Raw genomic sequence first — 20,580 nt, 5'->3', positions numbered from 1 at the left:
TGGGAGAGGGAGCCAGCAGGGAAAGATGTCCCGTCACCCACCAACGTCCACTCTTTAATCCCACAAAACCCACCTCTTCCAAGATACATCGACACCAGGACAGAGACTCAGCCAACCAAAGAGAAACTCCCAACTGTCCAAGAGTCTCACAGCCACTCTGTTCCCATGACAATTCACTTCAGTTGGGTATACAAATACCATCTACCTGGCTAAGTTTCTGGGAGGAGGGAAAGTACATCTCAGTCCCTCAACACTTGTTTGACTAACCATCCCAGCTCCCCGCTTTCCTCCACTTGTCCACCTTGACTGAAAGGTGTCCTTGGTGCCAGATACTCTAAAGAAAATCTACCAATGCTAGGGTCTTGCCTTCCAGGGCCTTGGGAGTCAAGGCTGGCAGCATTGGCCAAGAGGCATAAAAGAAGGTCAAGGTACTGAAGTGGAAATTCCAGACACACAAGGGAGAGACAGACAGATGGATGGAAGACTAAGTCCAAGGGCAGCATCAGTGGTGGGGGTGGAGCCAAGTCTTCAAGGGGCAGAGTCAGGGAGGCCTGCGGGACAGGCTGACAAGCTTCCGGGGTTTGGAAATCGGAAGATCCTGTGTAACCACACACTTTCCCAAGCAGAGATGATGCTGACTGTGTTACTGACTATAAATCTAGTCCACTCAGGGCTGGGTTTGGCTCACTCTGGGCCGGCCCCCCACCAGCTACAGTTTTGCTAAATTTAGTGCTGTTCCCAGCCACCCAAACGACTCTGCTCTTCGTGTCCATTTCAGGTTCAGTCAGGGACAGACACAGAGGAATGGGACTTGTCCAGAAGAGATCTGCCCTCATGTGACCCTCTCCCTTCCCTGCCGAAGTCAGGGGCCCCAGGGAGCAGAAGATGTGAGAAACCAGTCGGAGGTCTCCAGGGCTCTGATGGAGGCTCTGCCCTCAAGGTGGCATGCAGAGTGAGAAGGGCCACTGATCCCAGGAAGACCACCCCACACCACCTAGGTTTCACTCTTTGGGAGTCACAGAAGCTGTGGGGTGGCAGGGGTCCTACTCCCTCAGATACTATATGGCATGGTGAGTGGACAGACAGACATCCTCAGGATAGGACTGGAGGAAGGCCCCTCTGCAGTGCTTTGGAGAATCTTGGAGGTAAAAAATGTATTCAGTCAAATATTCAAAGGCTCTAAAACACAGAAGGTTAAAGTAGTGGTCCTTAAATTTGGATGCACATTAGAATCACCTGGGAAGCTTCAAAAACTGATGCCTGTGTCCCAGCACCCCAAGAGACTCTGATGTAATCAGCCTGGGCTTTGGAAATTCTGAAAGATTCCCAGGTGATTCTAATATTCAGACAAGAGTGGGAAGCAGTGGGTTAAAAGCATGCCCTTCTGCTGTCACTGAGTTCCGCCTTTCAGGATACCCTGGTAGACTCCTCACCCAACCACTGCCTTGCTATGTCACCCACGAAGGGCAAGTTATTTAACCTCTCTACACCTCAGCTGCACCAACTGTAAGGTGCACATAATGATACAGAACATCTACCTCTAAGGTTCCTGTACCTGTAATGAGACAATCCATGTAAAGCACACAGAACGTGGTATACAAAATGTGCTCCCTGAAAGCTAGGAATCATTATTATTGTCTGTTGTTATAATAATGAGGAGGAAGAGAAGAAAAAAACAGGGAACCCATAGAGCTGGGTCTACATTGCCCAAGGAATAAGGGTCTCTGGCACTAAACCACGACTATCTCAGGAAGTGGGCAAGAAGAGGCTCCATGGCCATCTCCACAGTCCTCTAGGAGGACACTCATCCATTCCCCCTTCTGCTGTTTGCTGTTTCTTCTGTCTTCCAAGCCCTCCCCTCTTCCCATCATCCTAAATCCCACCACTCAGGGCCCAGCTCTGACCACCCCAGGGCTCTCTCCCTTCTCAGGTGAGAAAGCCCTGAGGTCTCTCCAATAATACTTCCCCTCCTGCCTATCTGTCTATAGTATGAATGAATGCTTTGATATGGACTAGCCTCGTAGCCTCAAAAGGACAATAAGCAACTTGGGAGGAGGGCCTGATTCTCATGCTTCTGTGTGCTCCCTGTGACACTTAGCACCATGCTGGGCACACAACTCTGGATTAATGAATATCTGTGAAATGAAAACACATGTAGAGCCAGCAAAGCTAACTGCACATCAGCAAGAATCCAGGCTCAGTGTCCAAGAGAAGCAGGCCCAGCACCCAAGTTGCTGGCCCAGCTCCCCATTCTATCATTACAAGGACACACCACCACCCAACTCCATCACAAGAGATCCCGCCCACCTAGTCCCAGAACCTGTGAGAAAGTCACTGACCCCCATGATTCCCTAAACCCCAAAAGAGTCAGGAAAAACCCAGCTCTGCCCACATGGGAGTCCAGAGCAGCTGGCCACCCAACAAGCTGTAAGCCTCTTACAGATTAAAGGCCCTAATTTAAACCTCTATTTGAGGTACGACAAGTGGGTCAACACTCTGCAGGTCGGTCAGTGCAGCTGGTGGAAGGAGAGGCAGCTATGACCCAAGAAAGGCTCTTCTCCTCCGGGGGGAAAGATGGAGCCAGAGAATCACAGATGTAAGTAGAATCACTGAGGTGACAGCAAGTTCATTCTGATCCACCACGAATCCTACTCCCCGCCCCCAGATCGCCAGGACTCCACCCTCCCTAGGCAACGAACCTGAGAAACAGAGAATGTAAGGACAAAACCACAGTCGGGATGGCCTTCCTCTTCCTGCCATGGCTTTGGTATGTGGGGAAGAAGGAAATTTGCTGCTAAAAGATAAAATCTTTCTAAGGTAAAGAAACAGTTAATAAAGCCAGGAACCAAGAGAAGACCGAAGGGGCTGGATATGCTGCTGCATTCTAGGGAATCATACCCTGGTGAACAGACAGGGAAGGCGACCTTTGCTCCTAAACCTGGCTGAGGTTTTCCCGGTCTTTCTCCCTAGCTCCTCTGCAGCAGGAAGCACCAGGCATGGGTGAGCAGCTGCAGACAAGCCTAGGATCACACTGTCAGAAGCTGACTCTGGCTGCTCTTTAAAAAGAGCCCTCTCACCACATCTGTCTCCATAGAGATGGCCTCTGGGGAAGTGGCTGGAACCCACTGTTTACACTAAGAGCAGAGAAATCCTTCCAGGACAATGTTTCTCAAACTTTCTGGACCCTGATTCATAGTGGGAAATCAATGCTACACAGCAGCCCAGCACAAGCATATATGTGCACTTAACTATATGTCTCTCTCTCTATATATATAACTGAAACAAAGTTTCATGAAATAATACTCATCTTTACTACGTACTATGCAATCTAATATTTTCCATTATATATATATTTTAAAGGCTGGTCTCAACCCGCTAAATTGATCTCACCCATTATGGCCTGTGGACCTGCAGTTTGAACATTACTCTGCAGGAAATGGAAAAGGCTCTTCTTGAAAGAACTTTTAAAATTCCCTTACAGACTAACCTCCCTACAAAACAAATTCCTGCTAAGCCCATGAGTGAGGTGAGGAAAGTGGAACCTCAGTTGCCCAGTCCTTTCTCTGCAATATGCACAAGCTGTGGCTGCCTCAGAGAGCCCGGTCGGCCCCACCTCTCTCAAGGCGCAGGAGCTCCCCCAACACCCGCAGTGATGCCTCCTGGTGCTGGCCAAGCACCTAAGCACAAGCCAGTGCAGGGCTGATTGTCACCATCATTCACTGGGATCAAGCATTGCCTTACCACTCCTCAACCTCACCTTCCACTGAAGGAACTTACCTATAACACACAAAGGCAGAAATGCCAACACTGTGCTGCCCACATTGGTTTTTTTCCCCTCCAAACAGCCTAGCTATATATCAGATGCACTACAAAAGCCTGGAGGATGGGAAGTTTTTTATCTTTTTTTTTTTTTGAGACGGAGTCTCGCTCTGTTGCCAGGCTGGAGTGCAGTGGCGCCATCTTGGCTCACTGCCACCTCTGCATCCCGGGTTCATGTGACTCTCCTGCCTCAGCCTCCCGAGTAGCTGGGACTACAGGCACGTGCCACCACGCCCTGCTAATTTTTTTATTTTTTTAGTAGAGACGGGGTTTCACCACGTTGGCCAGGATGGTCTTGATTTCTTGACTTCATGATCCGCCCACCTCAGCCTCCCAAAGTGCTGGGATTACAGGCGTGAGCCACCGTGCCCGGCCTTTTTTTGTTTTTTGAAACTGATGGTACAGAGACACATTTTTATGGGAATCTATTTAATGTCAGGAAAAAGAAATCCAATGTTAAACCTTCCTCAGTCCAGTCTTCCTGCTTTTCCAAGAGGCCTGTGAAATGCCTCCTCCTCCAGACAGCCCTCCCTGAAGGGTCAGGACAGCTAAGGAATTCTCCAAACCCTATGCCATGGTAATATAAAACTCTAATGACTCCTTTCCACACTCACCATTCCCACAAATGTAACATGCTGCCTCTCTGAATCCATCATTATGGCTTGGGTGGGTATCTAAGTTGGAAAACATGTCACAGAAAAAAAACTTAGCATAAACATTCAATAGTTTGAATCAGTAACTTGTAAAGGTTAATTTTTTTTCTATTTTTTTCCAAGTAACAGAACAGGTATTTTTGTCCCCTGTTAAGTGGAGCAAACACTGGACATCTCCATTTGTGTCAGTGTGCACACTCCCATTCCCCACTGCTTTCCCAAGCTCCTCGGGACCACTGTCGTGCTTGCTGCTTATCAGCACCCTCTAAACCCAGAATGCCCACTCAGTGCACTTGGGCAAGTACCAAAGACTCCAGGAGAAAAAGTATCTTATCACCATCATAAGAGCTCAGCGGGCATTTGGCGGCTCACCAGCCTATAGCAGGTTTTTTGTTTGTTTTTGTTGTTGTTGTTTTGTTTTTGAGATGCACTTTTGCTCTTTTTTGCCCAGGCTGGAGTGCAATGGTGCAATCTCGGCTCACTGCAACCTCCGCTTCCTGGGTTCAAGCAATTCTCCTGCCTCAGCCTCCCGAGTAGCTGGGATTACAGGCACATGCCACCATGTCCAGCTAATTTCGTATTTTTAGTAGAGATAGAGTTTCACCATGTTGGCCAGGCTGGTCTCGAACTCCTGACCTCAGGTGATCAACCCACTTCGGCCTCCCAAAGTGCTGGGATTACAGGCGTGAGCCGCCGCACCCATCCCCTACAGCAGGTTTTTGTAACTTGGGATCTGTGAATCCTCTGATGGTGTATGCCAGATTGTGGGCTCTTACGATTTTTTTCTCCTGGAGAGATTATAGCATCCATGCAATTTCTAATATGAACTGGCAGGAAAATAAGTTAAGAGCCACCAAAACCAAATTCTTAGAAAGTTGATCAAGGGCCTCCCAAGACCACCTCTACCTCTCCAACACACAGCCCCTCCTCTGCCACTTACACTCTCTGAGCATCCCAACCTCCTTCTGCCAACAAGCCATTTCCTTCTTCAGTTTTGTGGTCTGGCATGAACTTTCAGGTGAAGTCCTCTCATCCTTGAACCCTTACTTATTAACAAACACCTATTTACTGAGCACTTGATGGGTCCAAGCATCATGCTAGGCTCTGAGGATACAGCCATAAACAAGCGGAATGAGATCTTCCTTGTGTTCCCAGAGACATCCTCCAGCTCCCAACCCCATTTATGGCTAATACAACACTATCTTACACTTCATTTGTGTCACATTTATACTCTATTTTAGGTGAAGGTATCTGTCTACCTCACTCATTCCTTCTCCGTCCCCACCCCACTACATCCAAAAAGAGAAAAAGACACAGAATCTTTCACAGAGGCCAGCCTAAGCAAATGCACATCAACCATGAATGCTAGCCGGGCGCGGTGGCTCACGCCTGTAATCCCAGCACTTTGGGAGGTTGAGGCGGGCGGATCACAAGGTCAGGAGATCGAGACCACGGTGAAACCCCGTTTCTACTAAAAATACAAAAAATTAGCCGGGCGCGGTGGCGGGCGCCTGTAGTCCCAGCTACTCAGGAGGCTGAGGCAGGAGAATGGCGTGAACCCGGGAGGCGGAGCTTGCAGTGAGCCGAGATTGCGCCACTGCACTCCAGCCTGGGCGACAGAGCGAGACTCTGTCTCAAAAAAAAAAAAAAAAAAAAAAAAAAAAAAAAAAAAACCATGAATGCTGATGGGCTCACCAGTGGTCCAAGCAGCAAGACTAGCACACCAGGGCAAGCCTGACTCAGCAATGCAGGGTCCAGGGGACCTTGGGAGACGTCTCTGTTGCAGTAAAGAGAGCACGGGGCCTCTGTTCCTCAGCCACAGCCCGCAGTTCTCATCCCAGCTGCTGATCTCTCAAATTGTGCATCCAGTCAGGGCAGTTAGAAAAACAACACCAAGTAGATGTGTCCAGCTGACATACCTCCTGGACTATCCAGGTGGAGGAGAAGCTTACATCTCAGACATCTGCACCAATATTTTCAGCATGTAAACTGATGGAAGACATGAAACAATGCATCAAAGACATACTCTCTCATGAAGAGGAGAGCTGGCTGCTCTAGATACCATGGCCATCTCTTCTAGCAATCTCTGCCAGCTCATTTCTGGAGCATCTGAACACGACCATCTACTTCCTAAATGACAACATGGCAGTGACTAGAGCTGCCACCATCCTTTCAACCTGTCAGATGCAGAAGGATGCACAGCTAACGGCAACAGGACCACAGAGCTGTTTCTCTAATATCACAAAAGCTTTCAATACTGTTAACGAAATGGCTCTAGCAGCCACCAAAGAAATCTGCTACTGGACTTTGTTGTCCAAGAAATACGACCTTATGGTGCTGAGGTCAGAGAATGGGATACTCCTCAGCACTATTCAGTCAACGAATATCAGTGAAACCCAGCACTGTCTGGTACTATAAACAACAGAAAAGACAAGACTCAACCTTTATGTCAATTAAAGGTTGTTAGGGAGGCAAGGTTACTATAGAAGAAACAATCAGAGCAATCACCTCTAATGTGGCATGTATAAGATCCACTAGGATGAAGAAGAAAATATTAGAATATTTATACTTTACTGAAACACAAAAGATTAAATTTTAGTATTATTTAATATAGGAATTAACACTGACACACTCCTTCAATTTGTGTGTTGGGTGGTTGCTGTCATTTAAGGTACCAGAGGCATCCTTGTGTCTGAGTAGGAGATCCAAATGCAGAAGGGTAGACAGTGACACCCCCAGTTGCCTGTTGATTTAGTACAGTTTACATCTGCCCAGTGAAGCAAAATTAAAGATACCATCTTCAATACAATAAACAACAGTCCTTTGTAATAAGACGGTGAGACCTGAACGTCATCTGACCACAGTGTCACTAATTATCTTGTGGTAAAAATATCTAAAAGAGTTGCTCAACTTAGAGAAGAATCAGGCCAGGTATGGTGACTCACACCTATAGTCCCAGTGCTTTGGGAGGCCAAAAACAGAAGGATCTCTTGACACCAGGAGTTCAAGACCAGCCTGAGAAACACAGCAAGAACCCCGTCTCTACAAAAATTTAAAAATCAGCTGGGCATCACGGAGCACATTCGTAGTTCTCACTACTAGCGGGGCTGAGGATTGCTTGAGCATAGGAGTTTGAGGCTGCAGTGAGCTATCATTGTGCCACTGCACTCTAGCCTGTGCAACAGAGTGAAACTCTGTCTCAAAAAAAAAAAAAAAAAAAAAAAAAAAAAAGAGGAATTATACTTTTTTAAACCAGAAAACAAGAGTACTAAAATGTGCTGACCTCTTCTGCAATGAGTGCCAGTAAGTAGAATGCTACTTAATGGATATTTTTAAGCAAACAAATAAATACTTACCCTGTATCTTTATGGTGAAGGTTGAATTTTTTTAATGGGTAAGAAAGCCATTGTTCTTTTAAAACGGGCAATTGGAAATCATTTCTACCATTATATGATAGTGTTGCCAATATCAATGTAAGGATGTCATCTTTAAAATCTCATTATCTACACACACTCAAAATAGAACATCAAAACTTGTTTCAAAATCACCCAAAATGAAGTATTTCCGGGGTCGTGAACCCATTTATTAAATTCAACATATAAAATTATTAAATTTTGCAATGAGTTTTTAAGAACAACTGATTGATATCAAGACTGACTGAAATATATTAGCTGGATTTCAACAAAAACCTTTGCAGAACATGGTGGATGTGACTAAAAAACAAGTATCAAGATTTCATAAGTATAATCCAGGATGCATTTCTGCCATGGGCATCTGCATAGCATTGTGAGGTCTCTTTTAAAATATCCTGATTCCAAACAGAACTTCTAGTTGCAAATGACACCGAGCTATCCTGAAATAATAAATTATGCTCAATTGCAATGTTCTTACTGAAAAATAATCATTCTTAACAGCTAATTTCACTTAATTCTTCAACAAATGACCATCTCTTATATACATATGTCAGGCACTGTTCCATGCTCCGAAATATAGCAGGGGACAAAACTCACAAAAATCCCTTCTCTCATGGAGCACATATTCCAGTGGGGAGAGACAGAAAATACACTAATAGAAATAAATAGTACGCCAGCTGGTGAAAAAACACTACATGAACAGGATGCAAGGAAGGCTAGAGAATGCTGGGGGCTTGGTGGACCCACTGAGAAGGTAACATCTGAGCACAGACCCAAAAGAAGTAAGAGATTTAACCATAGGGCTATCGGGGAAAAGCATTCCAAACAGAGGGAACTGGAGGTACAAAGGCCCTAAAACAGGAAATGCCTAGTATACCTAAACAACAGCAGGAGGCCAGTGATGCTGGAGCAAAGTGGAAGTTGAAAAGAGTAACAGGAGATAGATACAGAAGCAACGTGATAAAGCTGGGTAAGGTCATATGGACCTGTATTGTGCAAGATGGCAGCCACTAGCCATGTGAGGCTATGGAACACATGAAAGGCAGCTAGTTCACATGGAGATGTGCTTTGACTATTACTTAGTACAACAAACAAACAAAACAAAAACAACGTAATATACCTCAGAGGTGAAAATACTGTTAACATACTGGGCTAAATAAAATACATTACAAAATTAACTTCAACTGGTTCATTTTCCATTCATTTTTCCTTTTATCAAAAATTTTTAAATTATATACATGACCCTCACGTGTAGCTCACATTATATTTCTACTGGGCAGTGTTGAGATAAGCTATGAGGTCTTATGGACCACAGTAAGGGTGATGGCTTTTACTGAGAGAGAAGAGAAGCCACTGCAGGGTTTGGGCACAGCAGAGCATGATGTGACTTAATGTTTCACAGAACTGTTTCGGCTGTGGGGAAGACTAACAGCCTCTAAGGGGCAATAAAGAAGCAGGTGAGAGAGGATGGTGGCTTGGACCAAGGTGATGGCAGTGGAAGTAGTTCTGATAGATGAGATTTTGGATATGTTTTACAGGTAGAGTCAACAAGACTTACTGATGAACTGGATGAAGGACAGGTGAGAAAGAGGGAAATCAAGCATGACCAGAGGTGTTTTCAAAAAGCAACTGGAAGGACAGCATTCCCATAAATGGGATGGGGAGACTGCAGGAAGAACATATTGGGGAGGGAAACCAGGAGTTCCATTTTGGACATGTTTACTGAAATATCTATTAACATCGAAGCTGAAATATTAAACAGACAGATGGATACACAGGTCTACAGTTCAGAAGAGAGTTTGGGCTGCAGACAAATGATTAAGGGTCGTCAGCATATCGATTTTTTAACTTTCCATTATAGAAAATTTCTGGGCCGGGCGCAGCAGCTCATGCCTGTAATCCCAGCACTTTGGGAGGCCGAGGCAGGTGGATCATGAGGTCAGGAGATTGAGACCACCCTGGCTAACATGGTGAAACTCCATTTCTACTAAAAATACAAAAACATTAGCCGGGTGTGGTGGCAGGCACCTGTAGTCCCAGCTACTCGGGAGGCTGAGGCAGGAGAATGGCATGAACCCAGGAGGCGAAGCTTGCAGTGAGCCGAGATCACGCCACTGCACTCCAGCCTGGGCGACAGAGTGAGACTTCTTCTCAAAAAAAAAAAAAAAAAAAAAGACAATTTCTAACATAAGTAAAACGAGAGAGAACAGTATAAAAAACCCCAGGTACCCATCAACCAGCTTCAACAATGATCAGCTCATGGTCAATCTTATTGATCTCCCAGGATTACACTGAAGCAAACTCTGGAGATCACTCATATAGATGGTATTAAAAGCCATGCGACAGGAGAGGATCACAGACAGAATGAGAGAAGATAGACAGGAGGTGCCCAGGGCCTTTAATGTTTAGAGGTCAGGGAGATGAGAAGCCGAGAAGGAACGGCCAATTAGGCAGATGGAAAGCCAGAAATACACACCCTGGAAGCCAAGTGAAGAAACAGCGTCAAGGAAAAGGGTATGACCAGAGGTGCCAAACTGCTGAAGAACTCCTGTGAGGAAGATGAAGAAGTGACCACTAGAGTCAGGATCATGGGAGTTACCACAGGAGCACTTTCATCAGAGTGGCATGAGTCAAGAGAGGATGTGAAGACAGCCAGGACTGAAAATATGGAGGGACAGATGATGGGGTAGTAGCTGGGAGAGGTGACCAAAGAAGACTTTTTCAAGAAGAGAAAGATAGCCTTTGGAAACGATCCAGTAGAGGGAAAAGGTGGGGATGCAAGGAGGAGGGGACAGGCTGGGGCAATGTTGAATATGGGAGAGGAATTGAAATTTAGGGCAAAGTAGAAGGCTGCCCTTGGACAGAACGATGACTTCACTTAGGAAGAAGGTAGGGAATACTATATATCCTAGCCATTTGAAGTCTTTTGTTTTGTGTTTTATAATACTATAATGTATTTTAGCACAGCACTGCTTTTTATAAATTATAAATACACACACAAACAAGGGGAATTGCTCAAAAGTTTTAACTGATATGGGCACACAATCGAAATAATTAAAGACCTCTTAACTGAAAGAAAACAAAACATATCCTCAGAGGCTGAACATGTAGCCTTCAGGGACAAGGTATCATAAGGCTACTAGGTCTTGTATCTGAAAATATACTTTTATTAACTAAGATTTTTTTTAAAGGCTCAGACACTATAATCCAGTAACTACAATACAGTTGCACTTGAACTGAAAATGCAAAAATGTAAAAAGAATCATGGACCATTCTCAAAATCAGAGCATCACAGGAATCAGAGTCTGATAATTTACTTACATAAAGAAATGTAAATCAGTTAAAAGTTTTATCAGCAAGACAGGCCCGAATTGTACCATCATATTTGGCTACTGAGGCAGACTGGCTACCCAATACATAACAAACAGCAAATCAAGAAAGTGGGCCTGTCATCTGAAAGGCTGGCAGGTAGCCTATTTGGAACAGGCAAAAGCCCCAAACCAACCTGAAGTCCACAAAGCCACAGAAACATCCAATTTGCTCAAACACATTAGCAACACTTGGCGTTTGACAAGCCCTGTAACAATTCAGAGCCCCTCTCTTTAAACGTGTTCATTTAGCCTCTCTACAATCCACCCATTCAGGAAGCTCTCCATTTTAACTTTCCGAGCTATACACACTCAAGCCCAAAAGTGTTACATGGATACGCTCAGAGCCCAGGCAGCAGCACAGTTAAAATGCCGGGTCGCGTGGCTATGAGACATAGGCCTGCCACAGAAGCCACGTCTGGCTTCTTGAACATGCTAGGGGCATCTTTATCAACTACATAAAATGACAACATGAGAGCATGAACACCATGCTCTAAAACGTAGCAGGTCTGCCTGCACAGAAGTGACGGTTGTGGTCACACCGCTCAGCTGGGGTGAACACACGGGGAAAACTGCCAAGCAGCAGCTCTCCTGTGGTCAAACTGTAAGCTCCAGGCATTGGGCCCTGTCTGTCCTTTTCACAGGTGTAGGCCCAGTGTCCAGTACAGCTCCTGGAACAGAGCGGGCTCGCAAGAAATATCTATTGAAGGAAGGGAAAAATGACGAGCTACATTACACCATAAAGGCAAGAGGGATCATGAAAAAATGCTCAAAATCATAAAAATCATCTAACAAAACTCAGGAAGCTGTTGATGGCAGTTGACTGGGAAGAATGGTGGGCAGCTAAGTAAATCTAAAAGGTAGAATTGCAAAACATAAATTCTTTTAAGAATGACCATAATCTTTATTAACAGAGCTTTGAAGATGTCATCAACTAAATGAAACATACGGATCTTGTTTGGAGCCTGACTCAAACCAACCCGCTGTTTTCCAAAAAAGAAAGAAAGAAAGAAAGAAATTGAGACCACAAAGGAAATTTAAACATTATTTGGATATTTGGATGACAGGAGATATTTAGGAATGACTGTGCTTTTTCAAGGTGTAATAATACCACTAGGGTTATGTTTTTAAAAGATATTATCTTTTAGAGATACATTAAAAAGTATTCATGGATAAAATAATACAGGATCTAGGACTTGCTATAAAATAATCCAAGAAGGGGGTAAGGAAAAGGTGGGTGAAGGTATGAAAGAAATGAGAAAAGCCATGTGTTGATTATGTGTCAAAAAACCAGGGGATGGGAACATTGAGGTGTATTACGCTAATTCTTTGTGTACCTGTGAAAATCTCCATTGACAAATTTGAAAAAAAAAAAAAAAAAAGACTAACCATAATGTCAAACCACAGTTAATTTCCTTGCATTTGCCGCACTGTTGGAAAATAACTGAGAGGCATTTTTAGTCATACATGGACACAGTCATTTCTGAGGAGACTGGCAGAACAGAGCTGAGAGTCTCATCTTTTCTTTATCCCTGCCATCATGTTCATCTGAGACTCGCTTGTGTCATTTCTGCTTTCATCCTAGGCCTGAAGAGGTCTCCATGTTTCCTCTCACAATGGCCCCTATTCTCCCTCCACTCTTCCCTTCTCTGCCGCTGGTTAGTTCTTCACTATTCTGGTGGCCCTCTGCTTTATCCAATGATCCTGACTACCTCTAACCCACCTTTGTAGCCAGGTCATATTCCTTCCTTCTCATGGCCCTAACGCCAATGGATTCTGTCATGCCCACACGGCTTTAACCCTTCTCTTTTCCTTAAAGGCAGTCACTTAAAGGCAGTCATCATCCTATATCCGAGTACGTCCATCTTCCCCCAAATCTGTCACACTTGCTGCGTTAAGCAGCTCTCTTCCTCCACTTACCCACTCAGATCCCTCCTGCACATTTCCAGGACAGATCAAACAAGGATGGGTCAACCAATAAATATCTGAGGCCTATCGTGTGCCAAGCTCTGTACTTAGCACTGGGGTGACAGCAAAGAACAAGACAGATACAGACATGTTCTCTTGAAGCATGTGATCCAGTACAGACGGAATTAAGATTGGTTCAGCTGCCCATAAACCTTCCAGATCAAACTGCGAATCTTTTACTTACTTCTGTATCCTGAGAACTTCACACAGTGCCTACCATATAATAGATCTTTAATAAATATCTGGTAAATGATATTTATTTATCCAAGTCAGTATACTTGCTCAACATAAGTTTAAGACCATATAGTATGGGGTCACCCTAAACCCTACAAATGAAAAGATATTTAAGAGAGAATGTTTTCTTTATAACAGCCTCTGGGGAAACTGTGTCGGGGAGGTATGAAGGAATGCTCCTAGAGCCAGAGTTACCATTACCAGCTAAAAGCAGCTCTAGGTGTGCCTGACTTCTGTCTTCTTTGCTATTGCGGACTGCCTGCTCCCTCCTCCCACTGCTGGCCTCCTCCCTACCAAGTGCAATGAGAATCAACCTCAGTCACCTCCCTTCCCCCTGCTACTTTCAGCACGTGGTTTCCTCCTGCTACCGACGACGTGTCTCACTTCCTATCTCAGCCCTGAGCAGAACTGCCCCAACTGCTGGGCTGCTGCTGTTCTGCAGCAGTGAGAACTTTAGCCCTGTTCCTAGCTAGGAGTTTCAGCAAGACTCCGGCTTGAGGACCAGGTCAAAAAGGTGGAAACTAGGACACAGGAGGACTCCATAAAGGTTGGCTGCAGGAATACTCAATGCTGACTCCAGTCCCAAGCCAACACAGACACACATCCCACAAACGCCAAGCCCAGGGCCTTATTCCGACAGAGTGGATAAGTGCCAAATTCAGACAGACATGCCAGGCTGGGTTGCCGACTCTCTCTGCGGTGGCATCTCCAGGACCTTGGCATTAAAGGTGCCAGTGAGATCAGAAGTAATAGAGATATCAGGGGAAGATCCTACAGGACAGGCGGAACCAATAAGCCTCCCTTCTCCTCACCCAACACTAGGCTTGGGTCAGTCCAGTATATCCTCTGCACTGCCCTGGGAAATCAGAATGAGAGGGACAGTAGCTTGTCAAACCCAGTCCTGCTGAGGAGCTCAGGCCTCCAGGCTCCAGGGAAAAGGCTGAAAATGAAAGCGCTTTCCTAGATACAGAATGACTATTTTTGAGCTGACTCTAATAATCTACTACTATTTCAACTATCAGATCATGCTCTCATGGGATCACAAAGACAGGCCCAACACAGAATCTTTAAGAACCCTAGAAATCTGAAACAGCCATCGTTAGCATCCCCAGTAAAAGGCCAAGCACCTTTCTGGTAGTCTACCGCAGGGGTTGGCAAGTTTTATTTTTTATCCTCAAGGGCAAGATAGTAAATATTTTAGACTTATGGGGCATACAGGCTCCCTTGCAATTACTCAACTATGCCATTGTAGCATGAAACCAGTCTCAGACATACAAATGGGCATGTCTCTGTTCCAGTGAAACTTTATTTACAAAAACAGGAATCCGGCCCACGGGCCACAGCTTGCAACCCCTGGTCATTGGGAAAACCTGCTTTTCCAGTATTTCCATGCTCCAAAGAGGAACAGAGGCTCCTATCCACTTGGAGGGCTCCTATCCACACTGAAGACAGGGACCCACTCTGGGGAGTAGGCCTCCATCCCTACCAGTCCCTCCCACAAGGCACTAAGAAATCTAGGCTACTTGTTCAAAAAGACTGATCTGCATCAGAAACCTGGGCAAAGGTAGAAAAAGCTTCCCAGACATCAAATCAGAGGGCTTCAAAACTGAAAGAAGCTAGATCCCTTAGACTAGACACTTGGCCTGGAAAAGGAAGTGGTGTGTCCAAGATTATGTAGCTAGCAAAAGTCGCCTCTCTGTCCAGTGCTCTTACTCCTCCAGGGTGACAAACAGCATGCTGGAAGAGGCCAAAGACTTGTGGCACATTTCTACAGCACAGTCCCGGGCTATAAGCAAATGGTACAAGAGCTTGGGGAAATAAGTGCGTGCGTGTGTGTGTGTGTGTTTCCAGGTATACCTGGACATAGTTACTAGGGAGAGGAAAACGTAAGCAAAAATCTTAACTTCAAAAAGGGATATGGTTTGGTAGAAGATGTGGGTGTTTGTTAGCAGAAATGTCCAGGGTCTGGGCAAGCCCTGGGATAATAAACCAGTACAAGGCACACAGCCTCACTCAATTCCAGGTAATGCCCCAGGCCCTAGGATCTACCTCTACCCACCTTCAAGCTTCATAATCCAATATCCTTCAAATCTTTTCCCAGAATGGACTTCCATTGCATATTTTACTTGCCTGACCATAAACATTTTTATTTGGATAACCTGCCATCATCTTGAAGGCAACATGTCTAAAAGAAAATCAAACATGATTCCCCAAAACAAGTTTGAACTCTAATGTTTCTATTTCTATAAATCAGTAAGGTTCAAAATTTCAGCACTTCCTCTTCCCCATGTCCTGTTCTCAAGCCAAAGTAGCACTCTAAATTACCTCTTCCTCTTCATTTCCATAGGCTCCACCCTAACCTATCACCTCCAATCTGGTATGTTGCTAGTCTCCTGCTGGGGACCCCAGATTCCAGGCTTGCAACAACGCCAGATCTCCCCCCATATACTCATCCTCCTTCCATTCACCACAGTCTCTTCAAGGTCAAGGTCCAGCGCTACTCACCTTTCGCTTTCCAGTTCCCAGAACCTCACCTAATATGGGGGACACACAATAAATGCTGAATGAATGAATCACAGTTTTCATCATAAGATGAAAGATAAAACTTAAACAAAAATCTTAACTTCAAAAAGGGATATGGTTTGGTCGTTTTCATCACAAGATGACTACACAAGAAACCTCATGCCCTTCCTAGTTCCTACTCCCTTGAACCCAGACTGCTGAACTCTGAAGGCCCTCCATCATCTTACCCTGCCTACCTTAGCTCCTACCAGCCCAGAAACAGGCTTTTGGCTCCATCTAGCTCATCAATGCTGGACCCTCCTCATGTGCCAGGCATTCCTGCATCCACATCTCTGCCCACGCTCTGCTCACTCTGCCCTGTGATGACGTCCATGCCCTTCCCCCTGCATCTACTCCAACTCCTACGCAACTGCCAACTGCCAAGCTGTGGGGGGAGACAGGGGATGCAAGAAGAGGGGAGATGATAAAAAAGACTGGGAAAAGGGGGGCATGATGAAAACATGCTGGGGTCTCTCTCTGATCCTTGGAAGCACAACCCTCTCAATGGGTCACAGGCGATTTAGAGAAGGAAGAGCCAGGAGGAGGAGCCAGATTTTTCCACTGAACGAAAGGCATGATTTTCATCACTGCTTCTGTTGCCCTGGTAACCAGGGACAGCCCAGTGGAGAGTACAGTAAAAGAACACCATGTTTATCTTTGCTGTCTGATCTACTTCCCTGTACACCCTTCCCTGACCATCCCCAAGCCCCTGGGCCTGCTCCAAATCTCTTATAATGCCACCACCATCCTTCTGGTTACCCTTGCTCGAAACCTCAAAGGCAGAGCTAATTTCTCCCTCTCTTTATCCAATCCTAAGTACCATGTGTTCTTCCACTGCAACATTTTGGGGTTCATCTCACCATGCCACCCGCCATGCCAGGGGTCCCCCAAAACAAAGAGCTGGTCTCAAAGCACAAGGATGGCATCTGCTCTACCAGACAGGGCAAGTGGGACTAGTGGAGCAGGAAGGTGAGGAAAACTGCCCAGCCAACCGTATTCTCATCCCACACAGCTGGTGTGGAGAGGGACCTGGGTCTCCCAGCCCCCAACCTATGCCTGAGATCAGGAGAAGGAGCCAGGCTAGGGATGGGGGGAGTAGGTTCACCCACAGGCTTCCACAGATCCTGCCTCCCACACGGACACCGTGTCTGCGTGACCTGAGAGCGGAGACACAGTGCTCGCCCTGGAAGATTATATAAGCGTTATATAACATGGTGGCACCAATAAGCACACAGGAGCAGTTGTCGAGTGCCAGGGACAGGCCAGGGGTGGAACCAAACCCAAGGGGCTGGAGGTTCAGCCCTCCTGCCACCGATGCCAAAGCAGCACCAGGCCCTGGCTGCCTGGGCCCTGTCTATACCTGCTCCTTCCAGCCCAGAGGACACAGAGAGAAACGTGCCAAGCTCTGTGCTCTTCTTCCCACACGGGGCAGCTGGGAGGGGCCGCAAAACCGTCACCACCCTGGCCCATGGCAGCCTTTGCCCATCCGGCCTGAGGCAGCCTAACTGCCCTTTCCGCAGGGCAGCAGCCAGGGGGTCCAGGGCAGGGGAGGGGTGTGGGCCAGTAGCCCCCTCCTCTCTGTCCTACCAGAATGTAGGAGCACTTGTTTGGGGAACAAGTGCTGCAGCAGCAGCTCCAGGATTGGCTGGGTCAGCCGTTCCTCTGCTCTGTCACTTGCTGTTTCTCTAGAAAACAAAACAAACCGAAAGGGAAAGAAAAAAAAAATAAGCACATTTGACAAACGCCAGATCCCAAATTTTGGTCTATGGTTGCAAAGCTGGAAAGAAGGGGTCCTAAGGAAATTACCCTATTTCCCTACAGCCCCCATCTCCCACCATTCCTGGCCAGTTCACCATCTATGAACTTGGGCTGTGAGCCCGAAGATTGCCCCGCAGCCCCTATGTCTGGAGCTGCCTCAGTGGCTGTAGCTCCTTCGGGTATTCCTCCTCCCTCTACAGAATGCTCAGTCTGCGGCTCCCAGATATACACGCGGGACTAGGCGGCTGGCCTGGGGCAGTTCTGGGCAGTTTGGGCCAGGTCTTCATCAAACTCCTCCACTGTCATCACCACACCCACTTTATTAATTTGGCAGGGGTGGGGGGGAGTTGAACAGGGACAGAGCCAAGTGATCTCCTGCAGCACCTGCCCTCTCCTGAGCTATGCCTCTGGCCTTCCCGCCTCCTCCTCCACACGGACCTCCGCGCCCCCTGAAGAAGGGGGCAAAAAGAAATACGCATTAATACCTCGAGCCTTGGCGCACCAGCCCTCGCCCCCTCAACCACCTGTCTCTGCGCTCTCCCCCGCAGCCTTCCTCAACTCTGGGCGCCCCCTCTGCAGCAAAGGGGCACCACGCCCACTGCGGAGAGGAGAAATGCAAGGTGGGGAGTGGGCAGGGGCTCACTTGAGGGCCCGGGGGCTGCTCACTCACCCCTGGGCGCAGCTGGCCCTGGCCCCAGAGCCCGGGGCCCGCCCGGAGCTGCTCCTGGCCGCGACCGCTCCCACCACCGCGGCGAGGCCAGCAGCGCCCCGAGGCCGCGCTGCAGCCGGGGTGGGGCGCGACCGGAGCGCGGCCGGGGCCTCCGGCATCGTCCCCAGGGAGCCCACCCTACCCCGGGACGCTCGGGGATCGCCCTGCAGGCCCGGCCCAAGGTGCCCACTCCCACCTGGCCAGGTCCCGGCCCTTACCTCGGCGGCCTTCCTCCCTCCGGGGGTACTGCGCAAACCGGCTCCCCCCCACCCCCTCCCGCCAAGCGCCCCGCTGCAGGCCCGAGATGCGCAGCCGCTGCGGACGCCGGCTCCGCGGCGGCCGCTTCCCGGGCGTGTGAGCTCAGCCTGCCCGCGCGCCCGCGCTTCCCACGCTCGGCGTCCCGCGCGGCGCCACCCAGCGGCCGCGTCGGGCGCTGCAAGCTCGTGTCCGGGAAAATCTGCCGCAGCCGGGCCGGCCAACTGATTCGGAAATTCCCAGAATTTGACCATAGGCTTACGGCGGGGCGGGAGACCTGTCAGGCCGTGTGGCCGTCGCTAGGCTTGGGGCAGAGCAGCTCCCACCCACCCTGTCTCTGAAGGAGACTCCAGAGTCTTTGCAAGATATTCTGATTTCCCCCTGTTCCTCTGACCTTGCCTCGCCATATTTCTTCCAGGGCAGTGGAGACTGTGGGGAGGCTGGTGACTCCTTGTAAAATGGGGGTGGAGAATCGAGGGGTGGGAAAAGGGTGGGAAGCTCTCGAGGCTGGCATCTCAAGGCCTCCATGGGCTCGTCCAGAGATCCGAGGTGTGCACTGAGTCACTTCCAGAGCTTGTTAGAACACACATGCACAGATGCTCCAGTCTACCTGTAAATTCTAATTCGGAAATTTCAAGTACTGTTTTTAACCTTTTCTTGTATCTACACCCTTCTGAGAATTGCAGAAGAGCTATGGACCCTCTCTTCAAAAAATGCGCATGCATACGGAAGTATAATTTTGCACAATATTTCAGGGAATTCTGAAATTCCTCAAAGCTCCGTGGATCCCAGCTTAATATCTCACTTTCTGCAGCTACCCTACGCAGAAAGAGCGAGCTGGTGATTACCTGAATACGCTGCCATCTTATCTCCTGCTTTTTCCGCCTTCAGGAATATCTCCACTGGACCCCCAATCTCACATTTCTGCTTGTACAAATTCCACCTGTCCTTTAAGACCAACTCGAAAACCTCTTCCTCTCTGATTTTCCCAATCAGCAATGCCATTTATGACCTCAGTTTTCTGTGAGTATGTATTTTATGGCTGTTAACATGTTATACATACACCCGTATTTATTTCTGTGGTTGGTTTTCTTATCTCCTTCTAGATAGTAAAACTCTTTTAAGATCAGTTTCTCCCTCTGCAACTACTAAGGGCCTTATATGGTATGACTTTGACAAACAGTTCTTAAATAATCAAAGAGAGGTTGGATTGACAGAATAGGAGGCCCAGGGAGATGAATGCCTTTGCTTTACCTGCACCTCTCCTCCTTTCCTGATACTCCACCACATGGACTGCTAGGCGTCTGGAAAACAGAATCCTCAAGTTGATAGGCTCATCTCATTCTTTCCTGCTCCTCTAGGCAAGGCAGCCATAATTGAGGGGTTCCTGGATGAAGTTGCAAGACAAGTTCATGCAAGATGCACATACCAAATGGCAGATATTCTACCACCAGTGTCTCCTAGTCCAGTGAGGGGTGTCCCCACCCGCCTGGTGCACAAGCAACGTGGATTTCATCCTTGAGTTTTCCATTTCACTTCCCTCCTTTCTTGCACATATGCCAGTCAATCACCACATTCTGATTCTACTTCCTAAATCTTAAATCTCTAAGATTGGCCCTCTCTTTATTCCTAGCTCATTCCACCATTATTTCTTGCTGGGATTTCTGCATTTGTCTCTAGCCTAACTCGCCTACCTGCCTCCAGCCTCAGTAGGCCCAGATCCAGTCTTCACATCTGCTGTGGACTGAATGTCTATATCTCCCTAAAGCTTGTTTGTGTGCTCTTTCTCTCTCTCCCTCTCTTTCTCTCTGTTTTCCAACACGGGAGGATACAGTGAGAAG

At 47.3% G+C, this 20,580-nt stretch overlaps 1 long non-coding RNA gene across 1 annotated transcript; it reads right to left on the bottom strand.

The window, feature by feature from the left end:
- Positions 1–7,677: 7,677 nt before the first annotated feature.
- On the bottom strand, positions 7,678–18,779 carry LOC126949200 (uncharacterized). Its single transcript, XR_007723622.1, has 2 exons — positions 18,703–18,779; positions 7,678–17,702 (listed from the first exon to the last, which is right to left on the bottom strand). It is a non-coding gene; the product is annotated as an uncharacterized LOC126949200 (long non-coding RNA).
- Between the last annotated feature and the right edge of the window lie 1,801 nt (positions 18,780–20,580).

The sequence above is a fragment of the Macaca thibetana genome, chromosome 1 (assembly GCF_024542745.1).
Source record: "Macaca thibetana thibetana isolate TM-01 chromosome 1, ASM2454274v1, whole genome shotgun sequence".
Lineage (NCBI taxonomy): Eukaryota > Metazoa > Chordata > Mammalia > Primates > Cercopithecidae > Macaca > Macaca thibetana.
Note: the sequence above shows the minus strand (reverse complement) of the source record. Positions and strands in the feature narration are given on the sequence as shown.